Source organism: Pavona decussata, unplaced genomic scaffold (assembly GCF_977016875.1).
Source record: "Pavona decussata unplaced genomic scaffold, jaPavDecu1.1 SCAFFOLD_95, whole genome shotgun sequence".
Classification (NCBI taxonomy): domain Eukaryota; kingdom Metazoa; phylum Cnidaria; class Anthozoa; order Scleractinia; family Agariciidae; genus Pavona; species Pavona decussata.
In genome coordinates, this window is record NW_028145512.1 from 2,633,364 (window position 1) to 2,654,314 (window position 20,951).

Here is a 20,951-nt window from a genome sequence, read left to right on the forward strand (position 1 = left end):
AGATCAGCGAACACAAACACTCAGTAATTGGGAGGCACATAGAGGAGCGTGGACTAATGAAGTCTGCTATAGAGGAAAAACAATATTCTATTTTGAAGAAATCCAGATCGAAGGTTAAAGTCATTGCTATTTTCACTTTGACGAGAAGAGACTTTAAAACTTGTGAGAGAGTGTCCACCTCTTTGTTTTTGTTCCCACATACTGATAGCTGCCACAGTATCTGGAACAAATTTGCAGTAATACTCTTGTAGTTCAATAAAACCATGTCACTTAGCAAGAAGATGAACCTTGAAGGTGACCCGACATCAGTGGGTAGAGACGAATATCAATATCCAAAAACACAGGCAGGTTTGTGATTGGTTTTCAATAAAAATAATTTTGTTGATGGTGTGTACGGATGCCTACACGATCATAATAAGTATTCTGTTTAAAGCTAATGCAAATGAGATCAGTCATCTTGTCATCGTGGGAAAATCACACCTTCACTTTTGCGAATCTAAACTGGAATGTGTTTTGGAATAGCCTGCTATCAGGCGTTTTTTTTTGGAAAACAGGGGAAGGGAAGAAAAGCTAGGAAAGAACACCTGATACATTTACTTTGCGAGCTTTTTTGTAGTGAAAGGGGGAAGGGAGAAAAGGTAAGATGAACTAGAGATGTTTTGACTCTTTTGGAATCAATTCAAAATATCTTGCAAAATCGCGTCGGAAGTATGGCTGAGACGACTTCTTTTGTTCAGGAAATGATCCTTTGGATGCATTCCATCTGCACTTTGTTTAACCTGCGATCATACCCTCCCTCCCCTATATTTAGACATGGGGAAGGAGGGCATGATACATTTACTTGTCGGATCATATGTTCAAAACCAGATTCTCTCATTGATCGAGAACAATACTCATGATTTGCTGTCTTCTGATTAGCTGTCATATTTCAACAATACTTCCGGCCAGAAGCTGGTCAGAAAACGAAATGGTGCAGACAAAGCGAGTTTTTGCAAGGACGAGTTTTCTTTTGCGTTAGTTGAAGCCCTGACGAATTTCAATTGTAATTCTCTGAAGGCAGAGTGTTGTTCAGGTGAAGATGTTTTGGCTGTTCTCTCAGCAGGTTTCTTGAAAATCACAAAGGTGTTGGAATGTTTCAGAACTGTTTACAAAATGAAAATGGATATATATTTCCTTGCTCAACTCTTGGGTAGCCCTCGATCTTGTTTTTGATATAATGCTTACCCTTCTGTAGATCCACTTGGAGAATTTTCATGGAGCCGTTTAACAGCTTTTAAATTTCTTGCGCGATCTTGACTTTCACGATAATAATCTCCAGTTCATGAAAGAGTGTTGAAGTACTAACTGCAGAATAGATGGCAAGTTAATATCACAGAAATAACAGCACGGTTTTATTTTTCCCGAGCACCATCTCACCCTGCTGCCGAATGCAGCAGGGTGAGAAAAAAAACACGGTGAAGTTTTCATGCATGTATATATGTAACCCTACAAATTATATTCTGGAGACATTTTTCGCGTCTCGTGGAAATATAGTGATTTGACTTCTTGTGAATTGTTGGCTCGTAAATGACAGTTCGGACTCACCTTAGTTTATTTAAATTAGAGGGCGTTGGCGGCTGGTGTAATAAATGTATCAGGCATTATATTTTCTTTTCTCCCTTTCCCAAAAAAACTCCGCCTGATCACAGGTAACACTTCCTTTTATGAATAAAATCTTGAAGAGCCCAAGTTATATCCGCTCACATCTATCACCAGGCTTCGTTAACAGGAAGTCAGATATCCAACACGTAGAAATGGAGACTCATTTATTTTATGACAAAAGGCCAGATTGGAGCTTTTATTTGAAGCTGGACAGTAGAATAAAGGTTTACTTGTAAAAAAATGTCTTCCGCGGAAGCTAAAATTACCTGCCCTTAAAAGTTCTCAGTGTTCCACTCTGCACTACACATGATCAACTTTCCTCAAACATTCAGGGTAACAAGGCTCGTCACATCACGAGAAATTATTTAATTTATGCTTTTTCGATAGCATTTGGGACAGCTATGTGAAACAGGCTGGCCTGCGTAGGTCTATAACTAATTACTTTTTCTCATATATGTTTGTTACATATATGTATATTTCTTATGTACCGTATATACTTACGTTTTGTAGAAGATCAAAGTTTGGATGATGTTTCTGGATCCTTAGGGTGTTTACCCATGAAAATTGACTCTATGAAAGGTATTAATGAATGTATCTTGAACATGATTTCGGGTGTAATTCTTCAAACAGTTGTAAAATTGCACGAGCCAGTAGGCCAAATTCATAATTAAAAAAAGAATGAGTGCCTATTAATTCCAATTTAAAGGAAAAAAATTGTGATGAAATAATATGCATACAAAAAATTAAACTCAACTTTCTGCATTCAATTTCAACACTGTTTCAGACTTTAAAATTGACATGTTCCCTGCCAATCAGCGTAGAAATATTTTTTTGTATATCATCACAGGGCAAAAGAATAATTTAAAATTAAATTTATTCACTAAATGGAACTATTAGAAATAAGGCCTTGACAATAGAGACCCCTTAACCTTTTTCAACTTTAATTATTTTTTGCAGATCAAAATAGTTTGGATAACTCCATAAACCCACACTTGACTCCATGAAACCTGCAACTGACATCATAAAAAGTATATACAAAAATCAATCACTTAATGTCAGAGCCGGCAAACTATCATATTTTGGACTACACTGTGCATTGTATAAAAAGTAACTTTTTTGTGGACGTTGACTGATACTTTTCTATACTTACAGGTAGAACCAAAGGGCAATCCCCATTTGCCAAGTGGCTGGAGGGTAAAGAAAAACATTTGCCATTGTACCCAAATGCAGCATCGAGCAAAGTTAAAATTTACATAAGGACAGAAGTATCAAAGGCAAAGGGTCTTGAAAAAAGAAGGAGAAATTTCTGGAAAAGCAAAGCAGAAGAGCTCTGTCAAGACAGGGTACTAAGTAAATACGGTATTATAATAACCTAAATGACAGAGCTTTAGCAGACTATCAAGTCAAACGTGAAGTAGGCCTTGTAATTCCGGGATGCCACAATGCAAGGACGAGCAGAAAGAAAATTGTTGGTATCCTAAGCACAGAGATCAAGATCATTAAAGAGTGCTATCCTTACTTTGAACTGGAAATTGAGCAAGATGCAACTCGCACACCGGTGTTAATTAAGCAACAACGCAAATAAATTGATTGATTGTATTAAACATTTGTTTCTAGTTTATGTGTGGTTTTCAGGGAAGGGGGGCATATAATATATAGGGGGCATTTGTTAGAGAGGGGCGTTTAATACAAACTTGTCAGCTTAGTGGGGCGTTTATTAGATAGGAGGCGTTCATAAGAGAGGGGGCATTTTATTAGATCATTTACAGTATACATGTTGTTACGAGGTTCACACCTCCATTTATAAACAGTTGTTTTATTAAAGTCACGCGTATTTATGTCACACGCGTTCCTATTATGTAATTTTTGCTAATGCCCATATATAGGCATGTAGGCAGCACGTGTTCAGGGATAAATATAGAACAGCCCTGGGAATATGTAGTTCTGAAAGAGAAAAGACTTTTGCTACTTTCGTGTTGGATTTTCCTTCACTCTGCTTTCTCCATTGGATGTTCCCTCCATTGGATGTTCCTCGACCTAAAGACTATATGGACACTTAAACTAGGCAGATAAGCATTCGAACATTTATATATTTGATTGTACTGACTTATAGTTTATGTTAAGCGCACGTTGTGTTATATTAAATAAAGTATGTGTTCTTGTTCACGAATGTCGTCTGATTTACCGTTTGTTGCAGACGTTCACTTTGTCGCTTTACAATTACGTCTGTAACAATTGGGGGCCTGTCCGGGAGGAACTTGTTTATGAAACTTTGCTTGTCGTACGTTTCTCGAACGTTCCTCAAACTTTTGGTTGTTATTGCTATTTCCTCAGTGAATCCGGCGATATTGAACATAACACAGAAATTTGATCAAGGGAAATTTATGCATTCGCCTATTCAGGAGGTTTTCGACAGTTAAGTGAAGGATGAACTTATTACTCTGGGTAAACATTTAGACTTAGAAGTAAAGAAGTCAATGAAAAAGGATCAAATTCAGGAAATTATTTTGAAACATTTGGTTGGTCTAAAACTTTTTGACATATCTGTATTGGAATCTCGCTTAATGCCTGATGTAGAATTGAGAAAATTGGAACTCCAGTTGGAGCTTAAGAAATTAGAAATGCAAAAGGAACAGGAACTTAGAGAACGAGAATTACAAGAAAAAGAAAGATATCGGTTAGAGAGGGAGAAAGAAAAAGATCGGTTAGAAAGGGAGAAAGAAAGAGAATTATGCTTAGAAAAGCAAAGATTAGATCACGAATTAGAGCTGTAGAAGTTGGAATTAGAAGAGAAATTAGGATCAAGACCTACTGGGACCAGTTCAAGTTCTACTTTTGATATAACAAAACATATTAGGCTGGTCCCACCTTTTCAAGAAGTTGAGGTTGATAAGTATTTTCTACATTTTGAGAAAGTTGCAGAGAATCTAACAGGGCCCAAAAATTACTGGACCATGTTATTGCAGAGCGTCATAATGGGTGAGGCTAGAGAAATTTATACTCAGTTATCAGTACAACAAGCTTCAAATTATGATTCTGTTAAACAGTTCATTCTGAAGGGTTATGAAATAGTGCCAGAGGCGTACCGACAAAGGTTTCGTAATTGTGAGAAAGAAAGTAAACAAACCTATGTGGAATTTGCTAGGACAAAAGAACAGTTATTTGATCGCTGGTGTTCCTCGCAGAAGATTAATGATGATTATAATAAGTTAAGACAACTGATCTTAATTGAGGAGTTTAAAGGGTGTATTCATAGTGATGTTCGAACTTATATTGACGAGCAAAAGCTAGAAACTCTTGATGAAGCTGCCCGTCTTGCCGATGATTACTCTCTGACTCATAGGATTTCGTTCGCTGATAAGTCCCACCAGTCCTTTTCTTGCAGTGGTCAAAATGGTTTGCGTTCATCTGGCCCATCAAGAAACCTTGGCAAGCAAGATCCGAAGAAGCAGAATTTTTATGACGAAATACATTCAAGTCCCAAATTCATTCCACCTGCTCAGAAATCTCTTCACCGTGGGTTATCACCTTGACATGGTGGTGAAGCTTGTGAGGCTCAGTGACCTTTAGAACTATGCCGGCTGGGACCTTGGTCCCTGGCAGGTTCAACCTTGCCGGATTGGTCAAGAGGTAGAGCCCAGACAGAGAATAACCCACCGTTCCTACCGGTAGTAGGTTGAGCTTGGGGCCAATCACCCCTTCTTGTAAAAAGTAACAGATTACGGAAACCTTAAATTCTCGAATCAATGAGTGTTATCTCACGAGTAGTACAACGACTTGCCAAACTCCAGAAGATGAATACATCAAATGGGACGACGGTGGTATGACGGGTACACGTCCAATCCGAAAGGAAGCCTGTACTCTGATCAAGTCATTTGCTAACCCCAAAAAGATGCTCCGCATAGGAAATTGGAATCGGGCATATACTAAGGATGAAGGCAAATGAGAACCCAAGAATAGCTCTAACCTGGACACCAGAAGGAAAACGTAGGAGAAGTAGACCCAGAGAGACATGGAGAAGAACAGTTGAGAAGGAAAGAGGAGAACTTGGGTTCAATGGATGGACGGAAGCAAGTAACTGTGCCAGAAACCGTGACACTTGGAGAGAAAGAATGAATGAATTCATTTCGAAGTGAGTATATCTTGATACTCGTTCATTTAGTTCTCTCTTCAAAATGTTCGTGTTTTTCAGTTTTTGCATAAGACTGTAAACTTTGCCGGTACGACAAGCCCAACCTCCCTCTTTCTCTTCCCTGTAACTGTTGCAGTAAGGAGATTGTCAGTGTTTGCTGTACTCATAAAGTAAATTAATTTCTACAATCAAAAATGTTTTGTCTTTGTGGTATGAGCCTTTTAAATAAGCACCGCCCTCGAATAGGCGCCGCCCTCGAATAAGCACCGCACAGGAGACACGAAAAATTAAATAAGGGCCGCGGCGCTTATTCGAGTAAATACGGTATTCTATGTTCCGGCCAAAGTTATAGTAAAATGTATGGAATAGAACCTCGATATAACGAATTCTTCGATATAACGAACATAATCCGGAAGCCCAAACGTAAAATCTACCTCGATAAAACGAATTACAATGTCAACACGCGATAGAAGATAAACGCTGAACAGATCAACACTCTGAAGGTGTTGTTTTTTTGTAAACAAAAGCTGCGCGTCTGCTCAAAAGTGAAAATAATTGCTACTCAAAACCACCAAAAAAGCACTTCTGTGAGACGAAAATTGCATTGAATTGCGTGACATAAGTCACCTGTGTTGAAAATCAATCATTAACTATGACCTCAATATAACGAACATTTTGGTCGTTTCCCCTCAAGTTTGTTATATCGAGGTTTTATAACGAACCCTCAATTTAACGAACAAATTTGGCCGGTCCCCAGCGACTTCATTAAATCGAGGTTCCACTGTAGTTCTATTGTTTGTAATTACTGTAAACAGGGTGGTCACTTATCAGATTGCTTCAAAATTAAAAAGAAAACAACAGGCACAAAACGAAGCCAAGCCCACGTTTTATTACATTTAAGAATACTATACCTCAAAGTTGTGACAGTCTGGGTGACACACTTCATGAGGTGAAATCTTTTTCAGACTCTGGTGATGTGAGCAGGAATTTTAATCTCCCATCTAAACCTATTATGGAGACTTTTGAGCCATTCATTCATGATGGTTTTTTCATTGACAAGTGATTTGTCTAGTGTTTCCCCTATTAGAATTTTGAGGGATACTGGGGCCTCACAATCCCTTTTACTGGCAGATACTTTTCCATTTTCTGAACAGTCGTCTGCTGGTGCTAATGTCCTTATTAAGGGGGTAGATTCATCAGATTATACATCTGTTCCTCTTCATAATGTTTATTTGTCATCAAACATAGTTTCAGGACTTGTTACCCTTGGCATTAGATCTTCTTTACCCTTTGAGGGAGTACACCTTCTTCTTGGCAATGACCTTGCAGGGGATAAAGTAGCTGTTAGCCCTGTTATCTATGATAAGCCTTGTTTTGATCAGGTTCCTGATCCTATAGAAAGTGAGTATCCGGGATTATACTCGGCATGTGCCGTTACTTGAGCCATGAGTAGGAAAGAGGCTCTTGAAGAGAATACTAGTTCTGAGGTTGACTTGTCTGAAACATTCTTCAGCCAAGCTTTTAAAGTCGATGAGGGATTCAAACCCTCTGAGGGAAGTTTATTTAAAGAAAGTCTTATTAAAGAGCAACATAAAGACCCAGAAATATCATGCCTGTTTCAAAAGGCTGTTGATGAAAGTGAAATGTCTAAAAATCCTGTTTGTTACCTTGTTGAAAATGATGTGTTGATGCGAAAGTGGAGACCACCTGACGTTCCTGCTGAAGATAAGTGGACTGTCAAGTATCAGGTTGTGATTCCCAAAGCTTACCGAGCGGAGATACTCAGCACAGCCCACAAAACACCGCTTGCTGGACATCTTGGGGTAAACAAGACCTATCAGAAAATATTGAATCATTTTTATTGGCCTAACCTGAAGAAGGATGTGGCTGAATTTTGTAGGTCTTGTCATACCTGCCAAGTTGTTGGAAAACCTAACCAAGCAATACCAAAAGCCCCACTGCAGCCAGTAGTGTTACCAAGGCGACGAGCTGGCGGACATCTCAAATCATTATTTTCGCCATGGACTTTCTTGGTGATGTTAGAGTGTTTCTCGCAATACAACTCACAAAGAATTACAGGTTTGATTGTGGATTTGTACTGAAATACTATTCTAATTGATCGATTCTTCGTATTCCGAACAGTTTTCGCAAAAGTTTTGAAAAACGTGGTCCGCGTGAGTCGATAAATTCGCTTCAAAATTGACTTGCAATTGCTTCAAATCGCTTGCGAGTCGGTAGCCTCACGGCAAAAATTATACGCGTTTTCTTCTAAGACCTATACAAAGACTTATTTGAATAAATGTTTTATTTAGGAAAGCTTTATTGCCTGTTTTTCTTTCTATTTTCATTGATGAAACGTGATGACTGCCTAATCTTGCGTAAACAAACACGTCTCCTCGAGAGCGGATCAAATTACTGCCATGTGACGCGAGGATCAAATTTCATCAAATTTTCGAAATTTTTACCTTCAGCTTTGTTTTTTGGGTAATCTTTAATTCGCAGCTAGGGTATTTTATTTGACAATTAGAAATTCTAGCTATTCTAGACCAAAGGAGTGCTGTTTCTTTGACCCAGTAAGTAGTCAATTTTTACTGCACATTAGGTTAATTATTAACAATATGCTAATTTGTGAAAATGTCGAAAACACGTGGGCTGCAATGGGTTAAGGAAAAGTTCCTTTCTGATAACGTAGATTCTTTAAACCTTTTACAGTATGTTTCAGATTTCCGCACTAAGCTCACAAGGGCACGTGAATTAGCTAGAGCAAATCTAGTTTCAGCTGAGAAATCTATGAAGGCTAGGTATGATCTAGACTCAGTGGAACGTAAATTTGAGCCAGGCCAGAAGGTTCTTGCTTTACTTCCAGTCCTTGGAAGTCCACTTTAAGCTAGATTTTTTGGTCCCTATGTTGTTGAAAAGAAATTAAGTGATCTTAATTATGTATTGGTAACCCCTGACAGGCGGAAACAAAGACAACTGTGCCACATACATTCAGACATTCCAAACAGAACTGACGCGATATACCATGATGTTGATGTTGGCAATGCCAATCCAGTCAAACAACACCCTTATAGGCTGAATCCCACAAAACAAAAGTATCTACATGAAGAAATCCAGTACCTTTTAGAGAATGACTTCATTGAACCCAGCAAGAGCAATTGGAGTTCTCTTTGTCTCCTTGTTCCAAAACCCGATGGAACCTACAGATTCTGTACTGAGTACAGAAAAGTGAACAGTGTGACAAAGTCAGACTCTTTTCCAATTCCTCGAGTGGATGACTGTATTGATAGAATTGGAAATGCCAAGTATGTGACCAAGTTTGACTTACTGAAAGGATTTTGGCAAGTTCCTCTTACTGACCATGCTAAAGAGATATCAGCTTTTGTTACTCCTGATGGTCTGTTCCAGTACAAAGTTACCCCATTTGGAATGAAGAATTCTCCAGCCACCTTTCAGCGCCTTATAAACAGTGTCATTCCTGGTCTTAATGGCTGTGAAGCATACATTGATGATGTCATCATTTTTAGCATCAGTGGGAGGATCATTTGAGAATCATCCGCAGTTTCTTCGAGAGACAAAGTGAGGCTATGCTCACTATTAACCTTGCAAAAAGAGAGTTTGTCTTTCTTCACAAGTTGAAGAACAAGAATCAGAGATTACTTAGGTGGAGTTTGATGTTACAGGAGCATGACTTAGACATTAGACACATCAAGGGAAAGGACAATGTTATTGCTGACTGTCTTTCCAGAGTGTGATGTATAAGTTAAGCCACTTAATTGTTTTATCTGGACGCTAAAAGAAAGTTGTGTTTCCAAACATGAGGAACTTAGCTAAGCGAAAGAATGCGCCCCAGGAGCTCCTCTCGAAGTGCTTAATATCTGTATCATTTTCGCCAAGGTGTACAACTGAGTGACGTTTGTGGTCAAAACGTCAATTAGCACGTACGCCTGATCAGTCGTAGTAGGGAAATTAGTAATTACAGTAGAAGCTGACGGTGGAAATAACAACCCCCGGTGTGTAATAGCTTTTCGTTTCTAATTTCCCTTACTTTGTCACCACTGGTTTTCGGCGCCCTAAATTAATTCGTGACGTTGGCCGTTTTCCTTGATATTATTTATAACTTTATTGTTGTAACCGGTTGTAAGCGCTAAGCGGACCCTTTCCGCGGAGTTTAAAGAGGAGCTTAAAAAAATTACCAAATGTAAAAGAATGTTTAATATGAAAGTGATTAAAGGGATAAACATTTTCAATATAAACATTGAGTAAATATTGATGGTCACCATTACTATACTGTGCACAAAATCCACGCGCGCCCAAAATCCATATTATCACGTAACTCGTGTTCAGACCTCCCAGACATGACAACAAACGCCTGGTTAATCATCGCCCATTTGAACTGACATCACATCACTAGAATTGTACTATATTTTTGTGCAAAGCTGGGTGACAAAATGGAATTAATGTAAAACTTTTATAAGTTACTGCACTGGTAATCTTTTACTGGAGCGGGAATTTCAATTTGAAAAGCGAGATGTTTTTCCCGTGGGCATCAATTGACGTGGTTTCGCCATGGAGGTTGAAGTTTCTGCATCGTCGATGACTTCATGGTCGTTTTCTAAGGTTACCAGCCCTTCACTGGACTCCACTAAACACTGGTACGTTCTCACGAAGAATATTTGTGGATGCAGACTGACAGACTTCGCAAAGAACGAAGTTTTTCGCCAATTTCCAGGAAAAATTCAGCTCGTGGAAACGCGGGAACTAAAGACCGCCAACAAAGGCTGTTCGCTTAACAGGCAACCCCGAAATCTTTATGTGGCTACTTGTTTGGTCTTTGCGCTTTGTTACTGAGACAGCGAGAGTTCCCACAGAACGGATTTATTAGATCAGCAGAGTTTTCCTCCGTCCAAAACGCCATTAACTGTGTCATACTGGATTCGAAAAGTTTAGGTAGGAAAAATGCAGGACATTGATACACAGCTTTTAGACTGGAAAGCTCGCTTCCATGCAGCTCATCAAGAAATGCTGCAGTTGAGGAAAACGATCTCCGAATTAGAGGAAGTAATTGTGGAGCTTCAAAGAGATTCTAGTTCTTCTGTTGATCATTGTACCCCGGGCAGGTCTTCCCCACTGTCCTCCTGCTCCTCAGAAAGCTGCAGTTCAAGGATAGTGGAAACAAAGAGGAGTCCTCTTGGATCCATTACTAAGAGAAAGGAAGTAGCTGGTCAGTGCAGAATGGTTATTTCAGATCTAAATGATGTGTGCGACAAGTACCATGAGTCACTAGCTTGTGTTCTTAGAAACAGTTTTCTTTATGGAAATGACTCTGAAAAGGAAGATGTTTCAAAAACTGTCTCAGAAATTTTAAATCAATTAGTCGATTTTCTTGTGATTTTGGACTAATAATTAGCAACAAGAAATAGCTCAGCAAACTCAGCAAACACTATGTTACTATGTGCGGCAATGAGAGAGCTAGTTGTTGCACCTGAGATCTTTGTCTGGGTATTCCAGTATTCATTTATTTACATGTAAACAACCAACATAATGAAAAAATCCAACCCATTCACTAAGAGAAAAATGTAAAGAAGAAAATATAATTTACCTGCTTATCAAAGCTTATTTTATTTGAAGCGTTCTTGTGATACTCCAGTGTTGCTGACGAAAAATGAAATCAGGGCAGTGAAGAAATTGGTTTTCTCTGTTGTACGAAGAACCATGAAAATTCAAAAGATGAAAACCGAATTTGATGCCTGCAGCGTTGACCTGTCTTCTGTTCTTGTTTGGGCCATACGGGAGCAGCGTCTAGTTTCTTCTGACCAGGACAGAATTGAATTCAACATTAAACTTGATGGCCGCCCACTTGGAGGTATAGTAAAAAACAACATAAATGTAGTGTTTGTCTCGTGCATTGTATAATTTTTGAAACAAAATAGTATCCATCATGAGGTCAGGTGCAGGAAAAAAAACTTTGGTACAGCTAAAATTTTGTTACAAACCACTCTGTGTGTTTGTATGGGTGTGCGCATGATGTTAGCCATGCAGTGTCAAGGTGTCTTGAATTGAGTCAACATGTTGAAGCTGCTCCATCAGTTGACCTTTCTTAACGGCATGATGATATGCTAGCTGTTATGGTATGTCCATTTCCAACAACAGGCTTTTCCAGTCCCTTGTTTTTCTTTTTGCAGGCAAGAATCAGGTCGCAGTGGGGCTTGTTCCAATCAGCTTTGAAAATAAAAGTTCAGAGAGTGCTTTGTCTGTATATCCAGTTGCTATTGCAAACTGTAAAGAAAACAGGTTAGGAGACATTTGAAATAGGAGCCAGGTGACTTTGTGAGGGTGTTAAAGATGGCTTTGATTGATAATTTACAGTATAGACAAACATTGGTATTTATACGCAAACTTTGAAATACTATTGTGTGGATTGTAAAAATATTTAACTTTGTTAGCAATAGTCATTCTTTAACAGTCAGTGTTTTTCTCAATTCCTTTAGCTGCAATTAATTTTCAAAATAATGCTGACAAGTGAAGAACGTTAATGACAGTAACATGGCAGTTTGGAGCTTAGTTGAATTTGTTAACTGTTTGTTTTTTTTCAGACGACAGCTCACCCAGTTGATCTCAACGTTAAATGAACAAAAGCGTAAAATAAAGAAAAATGGGGTTGTTGTTGATGGGAAAAAGTATCAAATCAAGTTTACAGGTATTTGATGTTTTTGCATTATATACTGGTAAATAATACACACTATATCACTACGGGTATTATCGGAACTACTTTTAGCTTGATGGTAAAAGATAATGACATAATTAATGTCACATTTTCAAAGTTGTAGATATCTGTGAGTGAGTTGCAAGAGTTCAACAACATTTCAACATTCCTTTTCTTGTATCAATCTTGAAGCATTTTGACAGCATTGTGGTGAGATCTCTGCCCATTGATAAAGTCACCAAGCATTACAAGCAGAGTCATGGTGCAGGAAAGCAAGTTGTCCTGGGCTATGTAACATTTTTTGAAAAGCAGAAAATGGTTGGTGAATTATTAATAATCATAAATGTTCTATTGAAAAGTAAATGGTAGGCATGCCTTTGCAATACTGACGTTAGATGATGGCTGCTATGTCCATGCAGGAAGATAGGAAAGATATTAAACAAGTAGGAAAGCCTGGAGGTTATAAATTGAATCTCTGCCAATTTTGTTTTCCCTAAAATAGCCTCATTGTTTAACAAAAAAAAAAATGATTTTATTACATGATTGCAAGGAGGCTCAAATTTTGTTCACTTGACAATTCTAAAAGTTCAGTTAGCAGAAGGTTATTATTTACAATTACTGTCTACCCACGTTTAATGTCATCATCATTATTGCTAAATGTCATAGAATTGACTGTCCACTAAAGTTTCAAATTTTTTTTAAAATGTTATGCTTTGGAGTGATGACTGGTCCTTCAACTTTCCTTTTGATATGAATTCATTGTCAGTGATAAAAAATAAGCCAGAAGATGTAAACAAGATCTCAAACCAAAATGGTCCAATTATTCTGAATATTACCTTGACATTTGATGAGCAGCAATGTGAAAATGTTTCTTTTTGTAGTTTGTCACTGAAATGCTAAGTTGTGGTGAGATAACACGTGATTATGGCTCAAGACAAGAAAAAGTCAAGATTGAAAAAGGTAGCAGTAAGAAATAAGCTGAAAGGAATTATTATATTATCATAGATGTTTTTAAAAGGACAGGATTGTGTTTTGATGAACCATCATTTTTGTTCTGCTGTGGAACTAAACTGCTAGAGTTGTATTGTGACCCATGTACTGATAACAAGTATTGACTCTCATTGTGTGCTATGTCTTACAGATCTTGAAACATTTCTAACCAGCCACAAAGAACAGTGGGAAAAAAGAAAATGGAAGTTGAGGCAAAGTTTTTGGAGCTGAGTAGTTTAGCAGATGAGATCTCCAACAGTGTGAAGGAGCCACACCCAAAGAAGAGAAAGAGAAGTGCAAAGGCTGCTGACTCTCAAAGACAGGAAGATCCATTTGCTAGTTACGCGGCTACACTTCAAGTTGATTTTTTTAGAAAGGTAACTAACATCAGATTACCTGGAGTTGTACAAACATTGTCCTGAAAGATCCAAAAACAGAAGGGCTTAGTTATCTCACACATAGTTTTATGTAGTTAATATATCTCATTGATTTTATCAGTTGTTTCATGATCTTGGGGAATTTTAAGTGGAAACCAGCACTCTATAAATCTTATAACTTCAATATTATTAGTCTTAAGTAAATCTTTCACTGTGCACAGATGATGTGCACACAGTATATATACAATATGCTAGGAAGTGTACATGTATATCAGGTTGTTGCCTGTGAGTCCATTTATATTTTTGAGATTTAACTTGTTGTTTATCTTAAGGTTTGTGCAGACTGGAGAGATATTGCGATTACAATTCGGGATAGGGTATTTGAGGAAGGTGATGAGCAGCTTATTGATATACAAGATGTCAAGGTCAGCACCTGTAATATTAATTTTGATATTTACGGGTATATCCAGCTCCAGCAAACTGTTTCCATTTAATACTTTTGGTTAGCCTTGTTGTTGCTGATTTTTGTAAATTATGATGACTTTCCAGAAAAGAGAACAAACTTAGTCTACTGAAAATTTGATATAGTTATTGTAATGCTGGTGGAGAACTAGGTAATCAAGTTTTGATCTTTTTACATGTGGTTGAAATGGTGTAGGGCCTCTTACCTGTTTAGACTGTGTATGCCCTTGAAACGTCTGCTGTACATACTGCTGGTTAGAAATCCGCTTTTTTTCTTGTAAAGCATAATGGATGTGAAGGCTGAGCACAGAATACTAGGAGTTAAATTCTTTTTTACTGTGACAAGCAACTCCAATTATTGTTGCTTAAAATCTCTCTTTAAAGTCTTAAATCTGTACTTTTGATTCCTATTTTCTGACATAAACAAGGAGTGCATTGTGTTTGAATTTCAGTGTGAAGCCTGGGGTTTCCTCTTAAAGAAACTGTTTGGCATTCACCTTGGTACTGGAGACTATGGTCATCTGGTGATTGACCACAGTGCCATGTTGCGTTGACGCTTCCAATCATTATACAAGTATTCTGGACAAGGCTTTGAGGCATCCCACAAACTGCATCGCCAACTCTACTCCAAGGCAACAAATCATGATTTTTCTGGCCCAGGGCAATCCTGTGAGTTGTAGCAATATTTATTTCAGTTGTGGCTCTGATGTCACTTCCTTATAGGTGTACACTAGGCATTTTTCTGGCATTGAAGAAATCTTCCACTGAAGAATGGGCTGACTACCTATGAGAAATGATAATAGATTGTGTAACATGACTTATTGCCTTTGTTGCTGGCTTCCACTGTACCTAACGTGGAAGATAGGTAGTACTCTGTCCCCTTCATATAGGCTCCACAGACAAATACCTAGAATGATGCACATTGTTTATCCACATATAACTCTTCATATTTGAAATGGGTTATAGTTGCATGGGATTATGGTAGTGTCAGTTATAGTCACCTAACTTATTCAAATCGGAAGTGGGTGTTCATGTAAAACATGTATGTTTTCTTTATGTGACCCCACTTGAAAGTTTGGGAAACTATTCTAAAGACTGCTTATCTTATTTCAGTGGATCAAATTCTTACTCATTGGTTTGCGACGATGTTACTTCAATTACGATACGCCTTTCGTGAAGCCAGGGATTGCATTGCCTTAGGTTAGTACATTTACTGTTGCTAATATGAATGTCCGGTTCTAATGATAGAAAATGATCTTAAATCGGGGTATAAATTTGGCTGTATTTCTTTGAAAGCCATTTTGAGATCACAATCATTCTGCTTTTCATTGATTCTGCATTTTAAGATGTTGGTAAAAGAAAACCTATTTGTATGAACATCATCTTACCTCACAATTTTTAACAGGAAAGCGAAAATTCAGCTTCCGTGGCTGTGGATGGAAACCCATCAACACAAGGATGTGGATAAAAGAAAAACAGGAGTGGATCTTGGCCATTGACAACCTTTTCAGCCAAATGTTCGGCAATGACTTTTTGACATATGCTTTTGACAAAAGCAAGGGAACAAGTGTCAAGGAGCATATTCTGTCAGGCCTTGTTGAATACAACCATGACCAATTTGGAGACACTGACATCTCCCAACAAGAAGAATTTATGGACACTGGTTTAGCAATGAGTAGTGCTGCTTCTGCCAAACAGCTGGTCTTTACAGACGTGGAGGTTGAATCTGCCTAAAGCTGCCCTTCCACTGAGGTGTCAGATGGGGATTGCATTAATGTAACCAAGACTTCACAAGAGGTACTCATCATTCATGATGGAGAAGAATGTGAGCAGAGTAGCAGTTCTTGCAATGACAGTTCACAGCAACCTTGTATAAAACCTCTGCCATATGCCTTGAACACAGCTACATGTAGTATTCAAGCTGATTCTGCCAAACAGCCTGTCTTTACAGACGTGAAGGTTGTATCTTCAAAGAGCTGCTCTTCCACTGAGGTGTCAGATGGGGATTGCATTGTAACCAAGACTTCACAAGAAGTACTCATCATTCATGATGAAGAAGGTGAGATGAGTAGCAGTTCTTGGAATGACAGTTCACAGCAACCTTGTACCCCCTCGTCATCTGCCATGAAAACAGCTAGTACTCGAGCTGAAATAGCTGCAATTAAAGATCTGATTCCACCAGTATCACCTTCCCGTAGCTCCAGTGCCTCCTTGCCTGCCAAACAGGGAGCTAATAAGCCATTTTTTACAGACCCCTTCACCCTAATCCATCGCCCCTGTGAAGCCATTATTAAAGGAGCAGAACAATTGTTGACAGATGAGAGAACAAAGGGAAGCAACTCATTAGGGATTACCATTCAAGGCCTGGGTCAGTTCTCTGAAAATGGTTTATCAGTTCTTGAACGATTTTCTATAATATCTGAGATAAAACATAGAGTAGCAGCGGAGGCTCGATGGCTTTCTCTATTAAATTGTACACCACAGGAAGTTGCACTTCTGCAAACACTCCTTTGGAACAGGCCAACCAATTCTCCATTTTTGAGACGTGACCACAAAGCCATTGATGTCACATCGTTTTGTGACCTTGCTGAAGAAAGACACATTGATAGCTTTGTTGTTGATGTGTGCATCAGCAAATACGTTGAAGAAGTCCGCAGACTGGGAAGAAATGATACATTGTACTTTCCTACTGAATTTTACCAGTGGATGGAAATGGATGACAGAGCTTTTAAATTTGGGCAGTTAGCAGCAAGCGCTCACCAGAGATCAAAGTTTGAAGACCTGCAGCAAATCCTGGTGCCAGTGTTCATGGGGAACCATTGGGGACTTGTCTACATTGACCTTGCAAATAAGCGTTTATGTTTCGACAAAGGGTTACGTTATGTGGTTCCCTTAACGACACTTCCTTTTATAAAAGAGGCTTTGGATTTCCTTTTTCAGTTATATCCCCATCATCCATTACTCCATACAAAGTTTTGGCACTCTTGTCAAATTTTTAGTAGGTTTGGGATGCCTTCACAAGTTCCTGTTGATTCACACATGATTGGAGTCGGTAGTTGTGGAATTGGTGTCATTATGGCTGCCAGAGACTTTATCAGAAGTGGCCCTTCAACTGTGAACAATATTCAGTGTAAGTACTGCAATATGGATCAACATAGAAAAAGCCTTAGGCTACAGATCCTCAGGTGGGCTGGACATCCTGCTTAAGATGTCATTTGTGACTTGCCAATTTCCTACCACTTGGGGTAGCAGAATGCCTGCAGAAACTATTTTTTTCCCATTATCTTAATGCTCTCATGGGTAGCATATACCCGAGGGTAACAATCACTTTTGTTGCAACCAACCCTTGTGCTCTCATGGGTAGGATATACCCGAGGGTAATAATCACTTGAATACTAACTAATCATGTTCTCTCATGGGTAGAATGTACCCGAGGGTAATAATCACTTGAATACTAACCAATCATGTTCTCTCATGGGTAGAATATACCCGAGGGTAACAATCTAATACTAACCAATCATGTTCTCTCATGGGTAGAATATACCCGAGGGTAATAATCACTTGAATACTAACCACTCCTGTGCTCTCTTGGGTAGGATATACCCGAGGGTAACAGTTAATTTTTCCCTTCCGCTGAGACTGCCACCTTGTCGTGGTGGAGGGGCTTCAGTGTCTCTATGATCCTTGTACCTACTAAGGAAGGTAAGGTCAAAGGGGAGAGTCCATACTAAGAGCAGTCTCTATCACTTTTGATATAATATACTTATGGGTGGCTTTATTTTGTAGCTGTGACAACAAATAAAATCATGTCAATCAAGATAATATTTATTTGGTCAAATACGTACATTAAAATGTCTAAACGTTTTTGGCCTCTCACCAAACAAGTTTAGGAATTATGAAAACTAAACCCTACTAACATAAAATATTAGCTCATTGATGTTGTCAGTTGTTTCATGATCTTGGGGAATTTTAAGTGGAAACCATCACTCTATAAATCTTATAACTTCAATGTTATTAGTCTTAGGTAAATCTTTCACTGTGCACAGATGATGTGCACACAGTATATATACAATATGCTAGGGAGTGTACATGTATATCAGGTTGTTGCCCTTTGAGTCCATCTATATTTTTAAGATCTAACTTGTTGTTTATCTTAAGGTTTGTGCAGGCTAGAGAGATATTGCGATTACAATTCGGGATAGAGTATTTGAGGAAGGTGATGAGCAGCTTATTGATGTACATGATGTCAAGGTCAGCACCTGTAATATTAATTTTGATCTTTACGAGTATATCTAGCACCAGCAAACTGTTTCGATTTAATACTATTGGTTAGCCTTGTTGTTGCTGATTGTTTTAATGATGAATTTTAAGAAAAGAGAACAAACTGCTAAAAAAGTGCATCGGAATGTTTAAACGTTTTTGGCCTCTCACCAAACAATTTAAGCAATTAAGACAACACAACCTTACTAACATAATCTAATATCAAGAAAAGAGAACAAACTGCTAAAAACGTGCGAGCCATGGGAGCCATACAAGGCAGACGTGCGAGGCATGAACAAAGCATGCGAGGCATGAACAACCTGCAACATGAATGCTAACCATTAAGCTAACCGAGGAGCTATTTAAGCTAACCTAAGTGCTATTTAGGCTACCCAGAGTGCTTTTTAGGCTAACCAGAGTGTTTTTTAGGCTAACCTGAGTGCCTCGCACGTCTGGCTTGCTGGCTCCTGGCTCGCAGATTGTCAAGACCCGAATATTCTAAACACTCAAATTACCATGGAATGATAATTTTCCAATTGTCCCTGATCTAAGTCTATAAACAAGGTCTGGAGTGGGTATACAAAACAAATTTAATTAACCTGCTCTGTGTTCTTATGGGTAGAATATACCCAAGGGTACATTTAATTAACCTGCTCTGTGTTGTTATGGGTAGAATATACCCAAGGGTACATTTTAATTAACCTGCTCTGCGCTCTTATGGGTAGAATATACCCAAGGGTACATTTAATTAACCTGCTCTGTGCTCTTATGGGTAGAATATACCCAAGAGTACATTTAATTAACCTGCTCTGTGTTCTTATGGGTAGAATATACCCAAAAGTACATTATTTTAATTAACCTGCTCTGTGCTCTTATGGGTAGAAAATACCCAAGAGTACATTTAATTAACCTACTCTGTGCTCTTATGGGTAGAATATACCCAAGGGTACATTTTAATTAACCTGCTCTGTCCTCTTATGGGTAGAATATACCCAAGGGTACATTTTAATTAACCTGCCCTGTGCTCTTATGGGTAGAATATACCCAAGAGTACATTTTAATTAACCAGCCCTGTGCTCTAATGGGTAGAATATACCAAAGAGTACAGTTAACTTACTTACCGTTGCTAACTTACTATTAAAACGTATATGCCGAATGATGCAAGCGAATTTTCCCTCAAATGTCAGAGGTTTCAATTTTCAATGTGATTGAAAACAAAACTCTTGATTCCTTGATAGATGTATGTTTAGGGAATTATTGGATATTTTTGACATTAGCCTTTAGTTAACTGCCCAGTTTATTGAGATAAAGTTATATTAGCTCAACCCGATTTACATTTAATCTGATCCCTAATTTCCCTAATGCAACAGTGTTGTAAAGGTTTGGCCACCAGATCACGTTTAGCTCACGAGTAGCTCGACCTTCTCCAAGCGCGACCACTAAATTACTTTGGCAGGTAATTCTGTTTCATGGGCCTTGTCCGTGGGCTCTGCTCTTTGCAGCTGCAATAGCTTCTCTAGGGTCAGCTGTCAGTGTATTTGCGGAAAGTTCAAAATCACCACTCAAAAGCACTTGTTCTCTAAGGGCCAAAGTGTTCTGTTTCTCTAGTGCATCCTTGAATATCTTCATGTCAAATAAACGGTATGTAATTTTCCTTGCACAAGACTTCAGAATCGGTGGACGCCAGTGGCTCACGTTCCTTACAGCATGTGGCTGTGGATCATCTAAGTCTTTTAGTAGTTGTTGGAAAAACTTAGATGGGACCATGTTGAGTTCTAACGTCTGGCAATTTCCTATAAAAGAAGATAACTTATCAAAATTTATGTTTTGATTTTGAAAACCAGTGTTTGTAGGCCTCCACACATGAAAGGTCAGGTGCAGCAAGGTCCCAACTGTATTTTAGGCTATTTTTAATTAATTTTTATCTTTTCGGGTCAGAAATGTTGCAAAATAATATTAATCAAAGAAATGACATATGCATGCACCTAAATGAGCTGGAAATGTAAACCATACATTTTATGGTTGCTTAAAATAATAGCTGCATCCAAAATCAAGAAAACAGTTATTTTTGTTTAGGCGTTTAATATTTGCAAAACTGGCCCAACCTCCATTAAGGGAACACTTTTCCTTGCCCCGAGGGTGCCCCCTTAATGGAGGTTCCACTGTATGAGGGGCCAATATGATAATAAGGCTAGAGTAACGCAAAGGAATTTGTTTATGCCTCTACGTATAGAACAATTAGCTATTCTGACTTGCAGCTAACCAGTTACGTAGTTTTGCCTAGGCGAACGCGCGCGTACAAGCGACAAAACTTGTTCTTTGAATGCACATCCGCAAGTCAATTCTTTGCACTAGCTTATGGTTTGTTTCCAATATTAATTAT

General features: G+C 38.5%; 1 pseudogene across 1 annotated transcript; it reads left to right on the forward strand.

The window, feature by feature from the left end:
* The first annotated feature begins 10,732 nt into the window (after positions 1–10,732).
* Positions 10,733–20,834, forward strand: LOC146473131 (uncharacterized; annotated as a pseudogene). Its single transcript, XR_014866479.1, has 14 exons — positions 10,733–11,043; positions 11,359–11,639; positions 11,959–12,067; positions 12,370–12,473; positions 12,619–12,797; positions 13,361–13,439; positions 13,621–13,846; positions 14,179–14,271; positions 14,761–14,977; positions 15,422–15,508; positions 15,714–16,005; positions 16,045–17,493; positions 18,467–18,559; positions 20,230–20,834. The product of XR_014866479.1 is annotated as an uncharacterized LOC146473131 (transcript).
* The last annotated feature ends 117 nt before the right edge of the window (positions 20,835–20,951 follow it).